Below are 20,516 nucleotides of genomic sequence, written 5' to 3'. Positions count from 1 at the left end.
TTTATTTTGAAAAGGTCTTACTATGTAGCCCTGGTTGTCCTAGCACTATGGTGTAGATCAGGCTGGCCTTGAACTCATGTCAAATACATTTTCATCAGACTCCTAAATGCTTATATTACAGAAGGGAATACCACTCCTGGCTTCAGAATGAGGGTGAAGTCAACAAAACCTTTGAGCCTAGTAGGAGACTTTTCTTAGGAGTAGTCGAAGAATTAAACAATTTAGCATATAAACTGCACATGGTAGGTGCTCATTTAATGGCAGTTGCGTGGACTGAATAGTGTTTGTACCTCCCTGGTCATATGTTCAAATCACACAGCTCCTAACAATGTGATGAGGTTTGGTCTCTGGTTAGTAGTTATGCCCTGTGGTTGGGACTTTTATGAATGAGATTAGTGCCCTCCTTTTTTATATTAATTTATTTTAGTTATATTAATTTAATACTCATTTATTTTAAATTCAAAAGAGACCCTTTAGCCCTTCGATTCTGTGAAGTCATGGATGGAAGCAGAGAGCATGACCCAGAAAGTGGATCTTCATTAGGCACGAATCTATTGATGCTTTGATGTGGGTCTTCTAGAAACTGGAGAAGTAGGTTTTTACTGCTGCTATTAAATTGATCTAAGAGACTAGGCTGAGAGCTATTATGTAGCCAGTGCCTAGCTCCGAGGGGACACAAATGAGTGTTTGCTGAATAAATGAGTATATAAAAAGCCACCAATCCTCAAACATTAAAGACAGCTTTTCAGAAAACAAAATTTATTGTATAAAATACATTTTTTAAAAATTGAAAGACATATTTTAAAAAACACTCTTAACTGGATTAGAGGAAAACAAAGATATTTAAACCACTTGCTGCCTTTGGATTCCTACCCATTTTTATTTAGTAACTATGCCCATACAAAAGCTATCCTTGTGGCAACCCATTAGCCAATTAACCCTAGTGCTGTGACGTCATCTCACTCCTGTGGAATGCTACAAGCAAGGGGAACAGTTCCCTGTATTTTTCCATTCTTCAGTTGCTCTCTTGTTACATTAACTTAATTAGGGATAGGCTACTTATCAGACCCCCAAAGAATCATTTTTATGCTGCTTTCTATTTTCCAAGGTTTAAGGAGGGAGGTCACATTTGTGTTTCTGAGGTCTCTGACTGCTCATGCATATTCATGAGACCCCCCAGATGGGATGTCTCTGAACCTCTCTCAAACTCATTACATCTTTGTATCTACTTCCTAAACTCAGAGGACTGCTGGAAGCAGATGGAATCTGCATCCCTGGTGGTTAGACAGGACTGCTACTTGCTTTTAAATAGTAACCATTTCTCTCAGTCTTTTTCTAAATATTTCACCTTTAACTATACAATTTTTTTTTCTCAAGACAAGAATGCTTCTATCTCAAAGGAACCTTTTGCAAGTGGATGTCTCATGATGGCTTTCCTAAGAATCTCTTTTTCATGGAGACCAACTTGAGTGTGACCAAGAGTCTCTTCTTTACCCATGCACAAGTGTCTAGATCCACAAGTTCCGTTCTCACTTCCATGTAAAACCCAGCTTTAGCAGGAAATCTGTCAAGCCAATGAACCAAGAGGCCTTGGCTCCAGATATCTGATCACTTGGCTATCTGCTTGCAGTCTGGTCCTTTAGGTTGGGACCTCACTACCACCCCCCCCCAGCTTGTCTGCACCTAGAATCTGATTAGATCTGTTTACCCAGAAGCACTCTTACTCCTGATGCAGTCAGTGTCTTAGTACTTTTCCAGCCTCTGACCCCCTTCCTGCTCCCTGGCTATAAATTTCCACTCGAGCACACTGTTTCTGGAGTGGAGCCCAGTCTCTCTCCTCCACTCCCACATCTCACTGCCGAATGCACTGATGGTCCTCAGTAAAACCTGTCTGCTCAGCTCTCACAAGGGCTGCGGAATACTTCCTCCTCTCCTTGACTGAAGGAAGGCCCCTGCCTCCCTTAACCTCCTCAGAGCTTATGATTTGTGTCTTGGATTTCAATAGTGCTAGTGAGGAAGATGGCCAGAACTGACAGTTTTTATAGTAAGTTCAAAATTCCTCAAATGTAAATAAAAAACAAGAGAGTCCTGGAGGAACAAAGATGGGGGCAGATGTTTATGTTTCTCTGGGCACATCTCTTCATAAATAGGGTTATAATAAATGTTTTATAAGGGATGGAGTTGTACAAGGTCTTTTGACTTATAAGGTTGGCAAATTATGTTATGCCTGTTAGCTCAGAGGAGTTTGGTGTGTTCCTTGATGTGAATACTTGACTGAGTTTAGAAGGTATTCTGGTGGAATGCATAAAGCTCATCAGAGTTGGGATGTGTGTGTCTAAGGCTTGGTGACAACACGCCAAGGGGAAGTTGTATCCATCCAGGACAGAAGCAGCAAAGGGCAGGACAGAGTGAACCACCTGGGGAGGGAATCATGAGGAGATTACGGCTTGCAGACTGTGTGACAGAGTCTGTGTGACTGGCTCCACACTAGAGCCATACCCTCGGACTGAGACCGTGGGAGATGGTAAAAGGCTAAACCATTTACTACAGGTTTACTTACTACAACAGGTTCAGGCAAAGGGTTTGACCGACACTTCATACTGTGGTCTCAATCTGAGTACCTCTGACCCCTGAGATTCATGTTAAAATCCAGTTGCTTAGGGTGGTATTTTGGGAACTGGCACTGATCATGAGTATTTAGAATCCTTATAAACAAGACCCCAGAGGATGGGCAGTCCTCTTCCAATATTTAAGAAGAAGATAGAATTGTGTGAGGAGGCAGTCTTTCACAACAGTAGATCAACAATGTGATGGCTGCATGGTCTGGTTAGGGGAAGTTTTTTATTGTAGATATGAGAGAGAACAAAGAGAGGCATCTAGAAGAGTTCAGAGCAGAGAGAAAGAAATAAGCTGAATATAGCCAGCAGACTGGAATAATAAATAGTCTGAGGTTCAGGTTTGTCATTCATATACAAGACACGATGATGGTGACGAGGAAGATGCATACACATGATACTTCCGGTGTTGTTAGAAGTTTTAGTGAGGTAGTAACTGGAACACACTAGGCATTTAAAACACACAGGCTATTTTTTTCAAAGATTTAGTTATTTACCTCTTTATTTTATAGTATGTATGTGCATCTGTGAGAATATATGTGAACCATGTGTGTGTGGGAGAAGATGGAACCATATGTGTGTAGAAGACCTTACCATGTGTGTGTAGAAGAAGATGGTATTGGACTGCCCTGGAACTGGAGCTCCCGGCAATTGTGAATCTCAGCGTGGGTGCCGGGATCCTGGTCCTCTCCAAAAGCAGGAAGCACTTTTAACTGTAGAATTTCTTCTCCAGCTCTAAGCTGTTCTTAGTCTTATATCTACATTTAAAATAGATTTGAAAAACCTATTGTGACTTTGCTTTGAAAAAAGTGTAGACTATGAAATTACATAACTATAGTATTCATTTATACAATCTACACTATATATTTTTTTAACTATAAAAGATTCTGATTTTCTAAAAACACATTTTAGAATCACATCTTTGTATGGAGGAAGAGCTCTTTTCTCTCCATCTTTGTATTTCTTCAATTGGCTACTATGGCTGAAGTGTCCAGGGACATTTTGCAGATTGTACTTATTATACAAATCTATTCTTGAAAACCTATTCTGCTCTTCCAATCATTTGCAAAATTAAAGATGTGCATTGGCTTTCTTCTTTGTACTGATGAAATGGATGATAAGATGACAAATGCTCTTTGGCCTTTGCTCTGCAGGTCTAACTGTAGCCCTGTGTCAGGTACAGACAACCGTTATCTGACAGTTTGCCAGGAAAAGTGGAGAGAGCAAGGTGGGGGACCTGGAGACTTCTAAGCCTTGTGCTATTTTCTGAGAAGCTGCCTCTGAATGCTTTCCTAGGATATTGAAGTGAAGGAAAAGAAAATCAGTGTTATTGCCATTTTTTTTTTTTTTTTTTTTTTTTTGGTGATTTCATATGCTAGATACCTGGTCCTTCTCTGCATACAATTTTGCCTAGAGAAAACACACACACACACACACACACACACACACACACACACACGATCCTGGTAGAAATTTGAAAAAGACGAAAACTCACATAACTCTTCATATAGTATGTTGGAGGCTGTGGGGCATGATCAGATAGGTCTTAGTACAAGTTTCAGTTTGCAATAAGAGGAGGCAGTGAAGCTAAGTAGAGCCACAGGAAATTACTTGAATACTTCTGGAATTTGCTGAAGTGTTTGGTTTAGCTGGGCTATAATGAGACACAAGTTAATGCAGGAAGATATCTAGAATTCAATGGAGTTTAACAAACGAAGTTAATAGCAGATTGTGGTGGGATGCTACTGGATTCCGAGGAACTTGGGGCGCAAAGTCAGGAAGATATCTGGAACTTATGAATTCAATACCAAATTGGGCAACCTAAAAAGATCCCATGTCAAACACACGATAGTCAACAAAAACCTCATGAACCTCAAGATACTTCCAAATAGGAAACAGAACAGAACAAAACAAAAGAAAACAAAACCAGAAAGTACAGAAAAGGGATACTGACCTGGGGTGGACTGGCATTTTGGTAGACCTCAGGGCATGGAGGTTGTTAGCATTTCTTCTAGGCTCAGCCTAACAGTTACCTAGCAACAGTCAGTGTAGAGGCCAGGTGGAAAAGTATGACCCTGGCTTGCTATAAAATGACCGACCTCTCTCACTCTCTCTGACCTTTTTCTCTCTCTAACCCTTCTCCCCATCTCTGTCTCCTCTCCTTCTCCCATCCCATGTGTTCCCAGCTGGCCTCTACTCTTCCTCTCTCTCTCACTCCTTCCATTTCTCCCTCTCTTTCTCCTCCCTTTTTCCTCCCTCCCTCCCTTCCTCCCTCTCCCTCTCTCTCACTCCATTTCTCTCACTCCTCCCTTCCTCCCTCCTTCCCTCCCTCCCCCTCTCTCAGTCCCTCTTTCTCTCTCTCTTTCTCCCTCCCTCCTTCCCTATCTCTTCCTCCTCTCTTTCTCTCTTTGTCTTCCCCCTCTCTTTCTCTGCCTCTAATCCTTTCTCAACTGCCCCCTTCTCATGCCCCCAAATAAACTTTATTCTATACTAGATCTGTCGTAGGACTTGTACCTGGGGCAGGCAGGGGTAATCCCTCAGCATGGGCCCGCTAAGGCACCCTCTCCCCATGCATCATACCGCATTTTACAGGTCATATGAGTGGTGGGGTGATATATAACTTGTAAAAGAACCAAGACTCTTAAGACATATGGCAGGCACATAGCTAACTGCCTGCTCCTGTCCAGCCTCTTGCACAGGCTATAGGTGTGGCAGTGCTGAGAACAATAAAGGGATCTAGAGAGCTTAGAGGGCTCAGTGGTGGTGTAAGGCCAGTTTCATTCACATTCAGCTGCTATGAGTGTTAGAAAATTTCTGCCCATAGGAAGGTAACATCACTTCTATGTACTTTCTATTCACCGCCTTCTGGTGTGATACAGAGCAAGCAATACCCTAAATGACAACCCTTCCAATAGGAAGCATCCTGACTATAGAACAAACAATGCCCTAAATGACAGCCCTTCCAGTAGGAAACATCCTGACTACAGTTCCATTCTTGCCCTGCGCTAAGTCATTTAATTGAATATTTCCAGTTTCTTCAGTTTCTCTTATGTGTTTCATAGATACTGTTTGCTTTTGGCTTCTGTAGTCAGAAGTTAGTGTCTTCGTCAGGGTTTCTATTCCTGCACAAACATCATGACTGAGAATCAAATTGGGGAGGAAAGGGCTTATTCAGCTTACAGTTTCACATCCTGTTTATCACCAAAGTCAGGACTAGAACTCAAGCAGGTCAGGAAGCAGGAGCTGATGCAGAGGCCATGGAAGGATGTTACTTACTAGCTTGCTTCCCCTGACTTGCTCAGCTTGCTTTCTTATGGAAGCCAGGTCTAGCAGCCTAGGGATGGCACCACCCACAGTGGGCTGGGCCCTCCCCCCTTGATCACTAGTTGAGAAAATGCCTTATAGTTGGATCTCATGGAGGCATTTTCTCAACTGTGATAACTCCAGCTTGTGTCAAGTTGACACGAAACCAGTCAGTACAGATAGTCATGGAGTCTTTAAAAATGTTGGATTATATGGAAGTCTTCTGAATAGAGTGCAGCTTTAGACATGGAGGGTTTCCCCCTAGTCCTGGCTGGTGTTGCATTTTTAATAGATAAGATTCGATTAAAGTTTCTGGTAGTCTTATCTCACCATAAAATCATTAAAAACTTTCACCTCAAAAGAAAGAGAGAAAAACATCCCAAATCAAGACCAAACCAACTGTGGTGGTTTGAATAGTTTTGGCTTAGGGATTAGTACAGGAAGAGGTATGGCCTTGTTGGAGAAAGTGTGTCACTGTGGGAGGGGGCTTTGAGAACTCTTTCTAGATGTCTGAAAGACAGTTTTCTCCTGTTTGCCTTTGAAAGCAGATGTAGAGCTCTCAGCTCCTCTAGCACTATGCCTATCTGGATGCTGCCATGCTTCCCACTGCAATGATAATGAACCTGTAAGCCAGCCCTAGTTAGATGTTTTTCTTTATAAGAGTTGCCTTGGTCATGGTGTCTTTTCATAACAATGGATACCCTAATTAATATATCATTCAAACCAAACCAAACCAAACCAAACCAAACCAAACCAAACCAAACCAAAATAACCAACCAACCAACCAACCAACCAACCAAACAAACAAACAAACAAATAACCAAATAACCAACCAACCAAACAAAAACCAGGAAAATGAACGAATAAAGAAAAACTCCAAACAGAGCCTCCTAGGTCTAGTGGCTTGGGAGATGATGCAGCTGGTGGGCAATCACCAAGATATAAATTTAGATCCCTAACATCTTCTAAAAAAGCTGAGTATGGAGTTTCGTGACTGTAATCCCAGTGCTCAAGGGATGGAAAGAGGAGGATCCTTGGACCTTGCTGGCTAGTCAGTCTGGCTGAATTAGGGAGCTCCAGCTTCAGTAAGACACTGAAAAAAAGCTAAGGTGGAGAGACATTAACGAACACACACGCACATACACAGCCACAGGCACACACAAATAGAGGCAGGGCATCCTTGAATACCTGACCTGTGGGTTGATGTTTACATTTCTCCTTTAATAGAGTACATTGTACTTTTTTTTTTTTTAAACCAAAGACACTGGAACAATAGAAGTGAAGCTTCTTTGTAGGTCCCAGGAAATTCCTTATGTACAAGGAGCTGTGTGGGTGTTGCCTTAGAAATAAGGCCTGGCCGTCAGTTTGGTGGAGAAAGCAACATACAGTTTGGTAAGAGCTTGGGTTGTTTAGGATTTCCCATGGAACTATTTTGGCCAACAACAACTCAGTTAGGTGTAACTCAAACCCAGTCACCCAGTTGGGGGCTCTGTTTCCTCCATTATTTGGTGATTTCTTTTAGATCACCTTCATATATGTGAAGGAATTTACTGCATTAGGTTTCCATGCTACCCTTCAAATAACCCTTAAATTTAGCTGTCTCTTCCCATATCCTCTCCCTCATCCCTTTCTTCCCTCCCCCTCCCCCACTTGATTCTCCCATGCCACACCCTCATCCATCTAGATCCATTCAAGTTCCAGTTCCTAGATTCGTCCATCTGTCCCTAACCCCACCTCATTCCCTTAACTAAGGCTGGTGGAATCATACAGGGAACAGAAATTCCCATTTCATTTGTCTTACATTCAACATGGCAGATTTTTGGCCACATTTTAATCTTTCTGTCTTGTTGCTGGGAATTGGTTATTATGCCAAGCTGTCATACTTTATTCTTAAAATGACTCTCATTCTGTTAGAAAATGTCTTCACTCATACATAGGAAGAGATTTCTGATTCCTTTCTTCAAACATTACTGTTTGAAGCTTTCTCGGGGAAGTCTGAAGCTTAGTTGTGGGCCCAACATTTAGCAAAACCAAGTAAGTGAATAATTTAAAACACAGAAGAAAACAATTGTCTGGCATTTTGTAGGCAAAATGGCCAACTGAAGTGGTTATTTCACCCCCTAGAACTTTCTTTGGGTTTTTAGATACCTCAAACATTGCCAGGCTACCTTAGCTATTTTATTTGCAATAGTGACAGATCTTTTAAATGTCTTTAATTCTTCCTTTCTGACACTTTTAGACAAATCTGGTTCTTTCTAAAGAGTCAGTTTTAAAATGAAATCTAGAAAAATGACTTGTGTAAAGATTTAAAAAGAAGGCTGGAACAGAAGATGAGGGATTGTTGGGAATAAGTTCAGTGGGAAGTAAGAAGGGATACTGTGGGCGGACGTGATAAAAATACACTGTACACATGCATGAAATGCAAAATAATTTTAGAAGTGGAGGGAGATTAAGATCTGGCTAATTTTCTCTTAGTGCCTCAGGTCCCACACTGTGGAGGCCATGTTTTCTCAGATGTGACCAGCAGTGACCTCCTTACTGTGAACACAGAATGCAGAGCAGCGGGTTAAGACAACAGCTAGATAGAATTGCTACAGCTTTTCCTGCTTTTACCGCCCAAGCATAGTGAGTGATGATTCCTGTGAACACATCTTATCCCTGTGATGTCTTTTTCTTGATGCTGTTAAAGAAGCATTTGTTGACTGAATTCAATTTAAAAATTACCAACACCATAATGTTTGTTCTCTCACATGGAGGTGGGGAAGAAATAATTGGTGTATTTGGCATAATAGATGGAATTATGTTGGCTGCTATCTCCACATTCATTGTTGGAATTTCATTAAGGTTCCTGTGAATATTGGAAAATGAATGAAGCATTTGGTAAAGTGTACGAACTTTCTTTCTCCTGAAAGTTAAAGCAAAACTCGATTATGTACATTTATATTCTGACCTACCTTTGTTGATTCTGAATAAAGGCTGTACCTAGAACCAGAAACATAGTCACAAACCAGATTGTATTCCTTTGTTTCAGTGGAAAATGGCATTTCCATACTGATCAAAACCCATGGCTTGGGCTCTTGCCAGGAAATATTAAGCTGTTAACAATAAACACACACACACACACACACACACACACACACAGTCAATTCCTTGAGTTTGTCAAAATAGCGTAACGAATCCTTGCATGCAGTCAAGGTTAGCATAATGACCAGCATTTAATAGAGAAGTAATTTTTCATGAAAGATTATTTGTATAAAACCAGCAGTGGGATCATTTGTACTGGAGCTTTGTTCTTAAGTTTATCAGCAGTTATGCAGATAATAGAATAAGAACCTTAAGTTTATCAGCAGTTATGCAGATAATAGAATAAGAACCTTAAGGGGCCGTGGAGACTTGTATTTTAGCTATTCATACCACTACCACCCCTTCTCCCCATATCACCACCACCAATGTCTTTGTCTTCTTCTTCTTTTTGTTCTTGTTTTTCTTGTTCTTCTTCCTCTTCCTCCTCCTCCTCCTCCTCCTCCTCTTCTTCTTCCTCTTCCTCCTCCTCCTCCTCTTCTTCTTCATTTCCATGAAACTATTACATAGTTCTCCAGGAAAAAAATGATGTTCTAAGACTTAAGAAATGCCTTTTTTTTCTTTTGTGTTATATTAATTAGTTCTAAATCTTTTAGATTGAAAGTACACTTTTATTTATCAACCACCAGGACTAAAGAATTTAGTCACTTTCTCTTCTTTTGTGACAAAACACTCTGTTAGACACAACTTGAGGAAGAAAGGGTTTATTCTCGTCATAGTTTGAGGAGATAGTTCATCGTGCTGGGGGAGTCTTGGCATCAGGAGCTTCATCTGATCGTATGTCAGAAAGCAGAGAGCCATAGGTGCTGCTGTTCGCTACCTTATTTAGTTGATGTCCTCAGCTCATGAAGAGATTCAGCTCATGGCTCAGGTGGGGCTTCCTGTCTCAACTGACTCGGCTGAGACAAAAGCTTGCCCTGAGGTTAGTTAACTCAGTGTAGATTATCCTCAAAGGCATGCCTAGGGGGTTGTTCCTAGGTGGCCAGGAAGTTGATATTAACCACTGTTCCTCCACCCCTTGTCAGTTTTGGTAAAGCCAAGGGTATGTTTTGCAGAGCCTGGTATGGTGCAGCGGGAGGGGTGTCTCGGCTCCCTTCCCTCCAAGGTACCAGCCATGGGACAAGTCTAATATAGAGTTTATCTGAAGAGATGGGAAGTGAAGTTGAGAAGGGAGTAGAGGCAGAAAAAGAGAGGGAAGGATGGGGGGGGGGGGAAGAGGGAGAGAAGGAGAGGGAGAGGGAAAGAAAGGCTGGTTGGGAACACTTGTGGATAGAGGGGGCAAGGGGGAAGACCAGATAGGGAGGAAGGGGTCAGGGAGAGCTAAGGGAGTCAGATAGAGAAAAGAGGCAGAGAGAGTGAAGAAGGGCCTTTTCTAGCAAGCCAGTCCTACCTGGCTGTTGCTAGGTAACTGTTGGGATGAGTCTAGAGAGGATACTAACAAGCTTGACACCCAAACACATCATTTTAAAGCCTTAACCTCCTTCTCCTTATCCCCACTGACTTATGGCCATCACATAATGAAAAATGCACGAATTCAAACTTCAAAAGTTCCCATAGTCTTTAACAATTCCCAAAACTGTTTAAAGTTGAAAAATCTAAGTCTCATTTGAGACTGAAGGACATCTCTTAACTAGAAGGGCCTATAAAATAAAAATAGGGGTTGGAGAGATGGCCCAGTGGTTAAAAGTACTGACTGCTCTTGGAGAGGATGCAATTCAATTTCAGCACCCACATGGCAGCTAACAACCATCCATAACTACAGTCCCGAGACATCCCATGCCCTCTTCTGACCTCGATGGGCACCAGACATACACAGTGTGTTCATACATGCAGATGAAACACTCATACACATAAAGTAAAATAAGAATTAAAAACAAGCCACACATTTACAACATACAATGACACATGATGATCCCCATTTCAAAATGGAGGAATGGGTGTGTATAGCAAGGGGTGATGGGACTAATGCAAAGGACGCTGACCCAGTAGGTAAAACAGCTCCTGCAGCTCCGACATGCTTGTGCTGGGATTCTCTGGCCTTATAAAAGGACTAGGTAACCCCATCTCTCCAGCAACATGACCTCTTCCTTGGGCTAGCTTTATTCTATACATAAGGCTTTTCTTAGTGGACATTCTGTGGTTCTGGCATCTCTGACAACCTGGGGTCTCCACTGTCAAATGGGCATCATCTTCAGAACCTTGTAGAGTTCCCTTTCAGGGGAACCTTGTAAGGACCCCAACACTACCACACATTGCCTGCAGCCATGGGGCAAGATTCCATGACTCTCAATCATGCATCTTTTATGTTGCATGTCCAATACATGTGGATGGTCCTGTCAAGTTCTGCTGCCATCCTGGCATGGAGCCCAGCCCCCTTCAACCACAGCTGTACCAACATCTGTGCAGACTCCATAACTCTTCTTTAGGGAGCATTGGCTATGAAGGAGACCCCAATCCCCCAGATTCAAAGGGTGGTTTAAATATTCAGAAATGGGTTTAACCTGGACTATTGAGAGATTCCTAGCAGTTAGACAAATGCCAGCATCCCTCGGGAAGTTGTGAAGCTGGTTTTCTCTACAAAAGGAGTCATTTCTCTTATATCAGACAGAAGGGACAATAGCTTCCTGTGCTTCCATGGCCTCCAGGCTCTCGCAGTATCACAGGTTCCTGAGATATATTGCACAGCCCATTGCTGGCATCCTAGCCCTTCTCACCTTCTTCTCTACTCTAATTTTCTAAGCTCCCTTTAATCTATTCCCTTGAAATAGCTCTGCTATTTTCACTTTGCTTTTCCACAAAGTGAAGTATTCCTGTTTCTCTAACTAGGCTTGCTCTATTCTCTACCCCCTGCTATTATTTCTTTCACTGGTAACCCTGGCCATGTCCAGTCTGCTGGTTCAGCCTATTTGTCTGTCTACTCTAGACTTTCCCAGATACCTCTGGCTGTTCTTTCTCTCCCTCCCTCCTTCCCTCCCTCTATCCCTCCCTTACTCCCTTTCTTCACTTTTCCACTCCTCCTTCTCTCTCCTTCCCCCTCTCCCCCCATCTCCCTCAATCAAATATATAAGAAAACCCTTTTCCTTGACCATACAATGAAATGATCATGTTGTGAGTTTATACATGCAGTTGCTTTCTGGAAACAGAGAACCCTTTTCAGACACTGTTAGTTTAGTTTCTCTGCATTGAAAATGATCTCAATTTTCATAAGATGGAACCTTTCCTATCCCTCAGAGCATCTTTTTTATTGCCCCAGTAGAAAACACGCCTCTCTTTAATGGTACTAATTGTAGAGTGAATCTCTTAAGTACTGTGTGGACGTATCACCTATCAATAAAAAGCTGATGGCTATGGGCTGAGGCAGGACTAAAAGGTGGGACATCTGGTAGAGAGAGATAGGATTCTGGGAAAGAGTCAAGAGCAGGAGATTTACCCAGAATTCTGTGGTAGTTAGATGCTTGAAACAGAGAAGAGGTAGCATGTGGCAGACAGACTAGAATAAATGGGTTATATAAGTTACAAGCTAGTTGGGGAACAAGCCAAAGCTTATGGCTTAGGCATTTATTCATTAAGTCTCAGAGTCATTATTCTGGGAACAAAAAGCTCGGGTAGAAAAGTTTGTGACGACTAATCTCTTAAATAATTATAGATGTTTACCATGTCCATTTTTTTGCGTTGGGAACTTTCAAGTTTCTCACCTGATTTTTCTTGACAAACTTCACATTTTACCCACCTTTCTGCTTTCCTTTTTGCTTTCTTTCACTGTCCCCTCGCATGAAAGAGTGACCATTGACTGCCTGAAAGCCATCCATTCTTAAAATTTCCACCAGCAGAAAACCTGTTCCATTATCTTGATATTCAGTCTCATCAAGTTCTTGGGACACAAGCAGAATGCAGCCAGTTTCTTTATAGAATGTCACACGAGTGGTTCCTAGCCCAATTCTAGAGAGTCCCTGTTCCCCTCTGACACATCATGAGCTAGGGCTCTACTGTCTACATCTTTCTTAGAATTCTTGTCTTCTGAGCTCTCACCAGAAGATTCATTAAGCCTTGATTTTGTTACTCAAGGGATTTTCTAGCCCAGTGCTCCAAACTCTCTCACATTATATCCTCAAACACAGTTCCAAAGGCCTAACATAGTCAGGCTTACCACAGAAATGGCCCCATTTCTCTACACTCATTTTGTGTATTAGTTATTTTTGTCATTACTATGACAAAAAAACAACTGGGACCTGGGGGGTGGGAAGGGCTTATTTGGCTCACAGTCTGAGAGTCCAGTCATCATGGGGTGGAGGTCATGGTGGGATGACTGAGATATTTGGTCACTTTAAATTTGTAGTCAGGAAGCAAAGAGCAATGAATGCTAATGCTTCTTACTTAGTGAAGAACTCAAGCTCATGGAATGGTGTTGCCTACATTTAGGGCATCTATTCCCTTTACAGTTGTCCTACTATAGATAGTCCCTCACAGGCATGCCTGGTCAGTGCTATATCTGACAAGTTGATAATCTTAACCACCTTAACCATCATTAAAATAGAAGCAGCATTTTTTTTTCTGGTCTGGGTGAGAAGGGATATTATCTAAGGAATATCATCCAAACGTTATTTTGAACACAGTTCAGTTAAGTACTACCTGTACTCTATCTGTCTATCTACCTATTAACTACTAATCTATCATCTGTATATTGATCTATTACAAGGAACTGGCTATAAAGACTAACAAATACAAAATCTGCAGAGCCACTATCCCAGTTTGAGCCCAACAGTAAGTGCTGGTAGGAACTGGAAAGTTCAAGGTGCCTCATTCAGGAAAATTCTGTTCATGAGCAAGACAGGTTGAACACTTTTATTTATTCTGGCTTTGAACTGATTGGATGAGGCCCACCCAGAGTAGAGAAGGCCTTTTGATGACTTAAACACTGAAAACATAAAAAAGGTATCTCCATGGAAACATCCAGAATAATGTTTAAGTAAATATCTGATACTCCTTAGCCAAGTTGGCACATAAATGAGCCATCACATTAGATGAATGGAAGATATCGAGGAAGCAGGGGACTCAGAATCCTGTCTTAGAGTAGGTAACTACCAGAGTCTGTGTTGCTGAGGGGATTCAGTTTACAAAGATACCGTAAAATGCTCAGGGGATGGATGCTACTTCTGACCATAAATGTTAGTCCCATTGGCCTTTAATTAGACAGGAAAGATTGGTACTTTGTTTTATTGTATCTGATATAAAGGGTATATTATAATAGAAATAAAGACGTTTATAAGGTTTGCTTCTAGCCTTTATCTAGTACTTTGTGCTTATGGGTTTCATAAAAAAAAAAAAAAAAAAGAAAGGGGATATGCTTGGTAGAGGTGCAGTATGGTGCAGGGGTGGGGAAAGAGAGAATGCCTCTGCAGGCTCATGCTGTGGCACCTTCCTCCCCCACCCCCGAGGAACCGGCCACATGACAGGTATAGTATGGAATATAGAGACTGGCAATGAATATGTGGAGAGAGATGGGGGAGGGGAATGAGGAGAGAAGGTGCAGAATGGAAGAAGGTAAGAGAGCAAGAGAGAGAGGAGGAGGTAAGCAGCCCCTTTTTATAGTGAGTTAGGTCTATCAGGCTGTTGTCAGGTAACTGTGGGGCAGAGCCTAGAAAAAATGCTAACAGGTGGAATAAAAACTCTAGATTACAATGAGGGGAAAAATCACTATTTTTTTCTTCATCAAGAAAAATGTCTTTTTTTAATGAAAAATTTCTTTATCTAAATTTATGATATATGCTATTCTTAGCCAGAGAGATGACATTACAGACTAAAAGCCCATGGGGAAGGTTAAACCACCAGGTAGTAGCTGTTTGTAATTAATCAACCTTTACTCTTGAAAATATCTTCACTGAATATAGAATTTATTGCAGTAGAGTTTCCCTCCTTTGAGCATTTTAACTATTCTGTCCCATTTCTCTCTGTCTTAGTTTCAGATGGCTGCTGTAATTCCATGAGAAAGTTTTTGCTATTATCTTTGAAAAATATTTGAAAAAACATTTCCATTCATAAAAAAAAAAAGAAAAATATTTGGTTCGGATCTTTCTCTTGTTCTGTTCTTTCCCTTCTGGGCTTTAATTATAGATTGCTACACTGTTCATTTCTCCCCCAAACTGCACCAGTGGCCTACGTTCTTAGAATTGTCTTAAACATTTTATTCTGTCATTTGGTGCTCTGCTTTGAGGAAATTCTTATAGATATACGTTCATGTTTATCAATATTGTCCTCAGCTGCATTGTATCTGTAGACAAACCAACTAAAGACAGTCTTTGTCTCAAAGTATAGTTTAAAACTATCAGTCTTGGGGCTGGGGAGGTGGCTCAGCAGTTAGCTCACGCTGCTCTTGCTGAGGACCTGAGTTGAATTCACGGCAGCTACATGGCTCACATGTAACTATAGTGTTGGGGAAATCTCATGCTTTGTTGACCTCCAGAGGATTCAGCATGCACAAGCGCAGAGCATATACCGACACACATGCACACACACAATTAAAAGAGATAAAAAACCTTAAGGAACTCTGCCATTTCACCTGTTGTCTCATGACATCCGCTGCTCTGCTGCCTTTGTCCTTGTTCCCTTGGAGATGGCTCATGTTTTCTGTGTGAATACTGCACTAATTACACTTATTTTGGATTCTGCCCGATACACCCGCAGCAGTGTGTCATAGCTAAATCTAGTTGTGTTGGGCTGGTTTCTTTTTCTTTTTCTGTGTATAATGGTGCTGACCTACATGTCCTGACCACATGCCTCTCTCCCTAAGATCCAAAAGGTGTTTGCTCCCTAAGATCCAAAAGGGAACAAGAACCCATACTGGCCTTTGTTATTTTCAGTATTTTCTTCTTCCTTGGTCCTGGAATGGATCCAATGGAGGATTTCTAAAGTGTCTTTTTTATCTTCAGTCTTCCTCATGAGTACCTTTTAGACTCATGGCAAAAGTTGTGATGCACAAGGGCCATAATACTTGTGCGAATGGAATTTGGTCCTGAGTAGTTAATTTAACAATCTTGTTGAGTTCTGTCTTAGTATCTCTATTGGTATGAAGAGTCACAATGACCGTGGCAACACTTCAAAAGGGAAACATGTAATGGGGCTGGCTGACAGTTTCAGAGGTTCAGTCCATTAGCATCATGGCAGGAAACATGGCAATGTTAAGGGTTCGACATCTGGAACTGTAGGAAGATAGTGACACACTCGTTTCTACCAAGGCACACTCTCGAAAGGCCACACCTCCTAACAGTGATCATAGACTCACCCTATGAGTCTATAGAGACCTTTTCTTTTTTTAAAAGAAAACACCACAAGTTTTTTTACTACCTGCTTTTTTAAAAAATTATGAACACATGACAAAACAAACTCAGAACATATTTAAAATGGCAAGCTGGCATATTTATACATTGTTCTTATTAGCTGTTGGCACAGACATTCAGAAATCATGGTTTCGTGGAGCTACTAGTGGGTATGGCTGAACACAAGTCCTTAGAATAGTTTCAGGGCTCACAGGTTAGAGGGTCTAGGGCATTCTGGGAGTGGAGGGAGGGAGGAGCTGCCAAGGCACAGCTCATGTATTCTTGAGTTGTTCAGCTTCACCACGGAGTAATTCTGAACAAATCCAGTTAATAACACAGATCAATAGCTGAATTTCTTAATAGTAGGTTAATTTAAAAATATAAGGATTGCTCGGTCCATTTTTATTCTGCTGTGGTATTGGACTCCATCCGTAAGTTCAATACGTCCCATTATAATGTCGTTCATAGGGATCCTTTTGGGGGTATGCAGCCTTTGATTCACAGTTTGCAGTACAAATACTCTGGTATGTCATTTCATTTGCTATTAAGTATTTAATTATTATGCTCTTTAAAATTCAGTGTCTTTAAACCAAGTCTATTATTAGCATTGCTTGGAGCAGTTCAGAGAAGCCATTGATTTCAAGCCATTTCAGCATCCTCACCATTCTTTTCGAGACTTCTCTTTGATGGCTTCCTGTTTAGGTGGCTGCCTTTTTCTTCCTCAGGAGGTGGGCTTGGAGAGAAGGTAGGGGTTTCCCAGAACCTGCCATGTCTTCTTTCTCAACCATTTCATCTGCAGTCATGGATATTATGACAAAAGTAGCTTTCTTGTTCTTTTTTTTAAAAAAAAGATTTATTCATCTATTATAAATAAGTACACTATAGCTGTCTTCAAGCACACCGGAAGAGGGCATCGGATCCCATGACAGATGGTTGTGAGCCACCATGTGGTTGCCAGGAATTGAACCCAGGACATTTGGAAGAGCAGCCAGTGCTCTTAACCACTGAGCCATCTCTCTAGCCACAGCTTTCCTGTTCTTTACAGTCAGTAGAAGTACAAATCATACTTCCACGTGGTTTCTGGTGACAGCACAGACCAGCCCCCAGGTCCTTGGACATAAACAAGACTTTTGAAGGCAACAGCAGCTGTGATATCACCATGACCTTAGAGTATGGCTTCCAATGGTAGCACGGCCCAAGGATCTAATTATGTCTTGACATAAGCTCAGCGCTGCCCTTTCCATGTTGCTGCATGCTCAGTTAATGCTGAAAGTCAAACAGTTTATTCTTAGGTGTAAGGCAAGCAGGGTGGCCAGGTGGGCTAAGGTGAAGAGTGGGGTAGTCCCTTTGAGAAACAAAAAAAGAGCTACAAATTGGCAAACCTGAACAATGAAAACACTGATTAAGCTTCGTGTGGTGGTTTGCAGAGCTGGATTTACAAACAACTTCATGTGTACCAGAAATAATGCAGACATCCAATTACTCACAGCCAGGGGACTGTGAAAAAACATGAACATTACGAATGCAGAGGAAGCTGCGGTGGATGCAGGCAGGGTCTAAATGCGGACTGGAAGCTTTTGCAACCTAGGCTGTCTTGAGCTTGAACTCTTTCTGTCTCAGCCTCTCAGTCCTGGTATATACTAGCATGCTTGGCTTGGGCATCTTTTGTCTTTGGAACAAATACAGAGGCACTTAAGATCAGGCAATAATTCCTCAGTGTTTCCCCATCTGCCAAGCCTCTCTGAACATCTAGTGTGAGAAGTTGGTCTAAGGCCGCCGATCCTGTCCTGTCCTGTGCCTGAAAGTCTGCTATTACTGAAAAAATGCTCAGGGCTTTTTAGAAAATGGTTATGTTAAGAACATGAATACAAGATGTACTCAGTTCTGGCTGGAAAGTCATTCATCCTAGACCTCTCCTGTGAAGTAAGCTAAGAAGTATACAGCACATATATATGCATACAACACGCCCCCTCCCCCCCCACACCACACACATACATCCTCCCTTGTGGGTTCCATAAAATTCATTCATAGAGTAATTCATTAAAAAAATCTCTTGTTTTATGTCTCCTTTTACAATAAAATTCACACTTCCAAAGGACACAGAATAAGAGGATTAGAATATGTCACAATTAGTTGCTTTGTTTTATTTAACACTCTCAGGACAATAGCAATGTTTGGAGCAAGATAATAACAGAGAACAAAACAATTTTTTTTCTTTTTTTTATTGGATATTTTTTATTTACATTTCAAATGTTATCCCCTTTTTCTGTCTTTTCTTCATAGCCCCTATCCCAACCTCTCCCCTTGTTTCTATGAGGGTGTTCACCCACTTACCCACCCCTTCCCACCTCCCACCCTGAAACAAAATTTTTGACCTTTTTTTGTGATTTTCTACCTTCCTCTTATGGTAGTTATATATCTTTTGATCATGTTATTGCATTCAACATTTTCTTCCTTCAATTTTTTTTTTTAATTTTAGTTTTACAATGAGCATGTTTTCTTTTTCTGTCTCTTTTGTAAGGAGCTTCTTTGGGGGGAAATTCAGAAAAATAATATTTTCTGAGATCTCAAATGTTGTTAAGACTTCATCTGCATTCATTTACTTATGGGACAGTTTCACTAAATATTTCATGTTGACCTTGAACTCTGAATTGTCCTGCCACTACCTCTGGGATGTTGGGATGACAAGTTGGCTATACAGGAACTTCTCTCTTGCTGGCATCTGTTGTCCTTTCATACTTGGGATCAGTGGCACAGGCTGGCAGCTTCTGGGGTGGAACCCTCAGCCAGTGTTCTTCCTGTGGGTGTGACTCTGGTCTTTCTGGGGTCGATGACTCACAGTTGGCCTCTCACACTCATCCTTGCTGATGAGCCATTGGTGCCAGGGTGGGCAGCTGACTGAATGCCAATCTACCCCTGTGTCTTTGCTCTTGGCCTTGAGCTCAGTCTCTTTTTTAGGGTAGCTAGCAGTCTAAGTGTGTTTCCCATGTGAGTGACTGTGCACTCCGTGAGGAACAGGTCTTGCCCTTAAGACACGCAATGAGCAGGGTGGATGGAGGGAGGGTTCCTAACTTTCTGAAGTTTCAATTAGTGCAGGGCCATAGTGGTTACTATGGTCAGTCTTTATTTGTTCTACTTGATAATGACTTTTTAAAAATAAAATGTGCCTACTTGAATAAACATGCCTTAGAGGTGGTTTTGTATTGCTTCTCTTACACAGTGTCTGAGCTTAAATAGCAAACAGTCTTCCAACCTCTGTAATCGCCACGTTTTCCTTCATTTGTGTACCGTTTTTCAGTGTATTTAGTGGGTGCTTTGGTTCAGAGCAGAGCAGTCTTATTTAGTTCTCATTTCTGTTTCAGACACTGTTAATTCTCAGCGCGGGAATACTTCCTCTTCCGTCTGGTTTGTTCTGTTTTGTGTGTGATGTCTGTGTGTTCTCCTTGTAGGTTCTACATGGGTCTTTTAAAGTTTGCTCTTCTACAGAGCCCCTGTATCTCCGCCTCCTCCACCCACCGAGTGCTGGCATCAAAGGTATGCCCACAGTTCACCCCCATACTTTCCCTCACTCTCTGAAGTGTCTCTCCACTTCTTCACTGGCCAAAAAGCAGATTTTCATTCTGGTCCTTTTGGCCAATGTGTTTTTTGTCTCTGGCTTCACTGTAGCCTTTTCTATTTTTCAGGGACACATGCGTCTTCATACTGGTGGCTCTTGGAGCTTTTGCTGGAGACAGAATCTTGGGAAATGCTCATATAATTTTGAAAATCCAAAGGAATTTTCAGAGCCATGAGCATTTCCCAAGATTCAGTCTCTGGGGGGGGGGTTGGAATGTTGGGGTGGTAAGGGGGGGATAGGAGGGGAGCTATCCAAGGTGGCAGCTTTCTATGAAGCTGTTTCTTTGGTCTCCTCTGCTTTTAATTGGACCAAGAAGCATTTTGTCTGGCAGATCCAGCCTGAAGGTTGGGGCGGAACATTTGAGCTTTATTATCTTCGCCCTGCTGAAATGGCTTTCATCAGCTCTGCCGGTGCTGGTGCTCAAACGATCTCTGTGCTTCCGTCTCTCGGAGGAAGCAAGTTGGGGGTTCCATGAAGAGAGTTATAATAGATGGAAGAGAATGGCCATCTCAGGATCACAGCTCTTCTCAGTCTATCCGAATATATTTCAGGATGCATAATACCCTAGAATACCATCTTAGTTTTCTT

Source organism: Micromys minutus (genome assembly GCF_963924665.1).
Source record: "Micromys minutus genome assembly, chromosome: 4".
Lineage (NCBI taxonomy): Eukaryota > Metazoa > Chordata > Mammalia > Rodentia > Muridae > Micromys > Micromys minutus.
The sequence above is the reverse complement of the archived record's forward strand: the minus strand, read 5'-3'. Positions refer to the sequence as shown.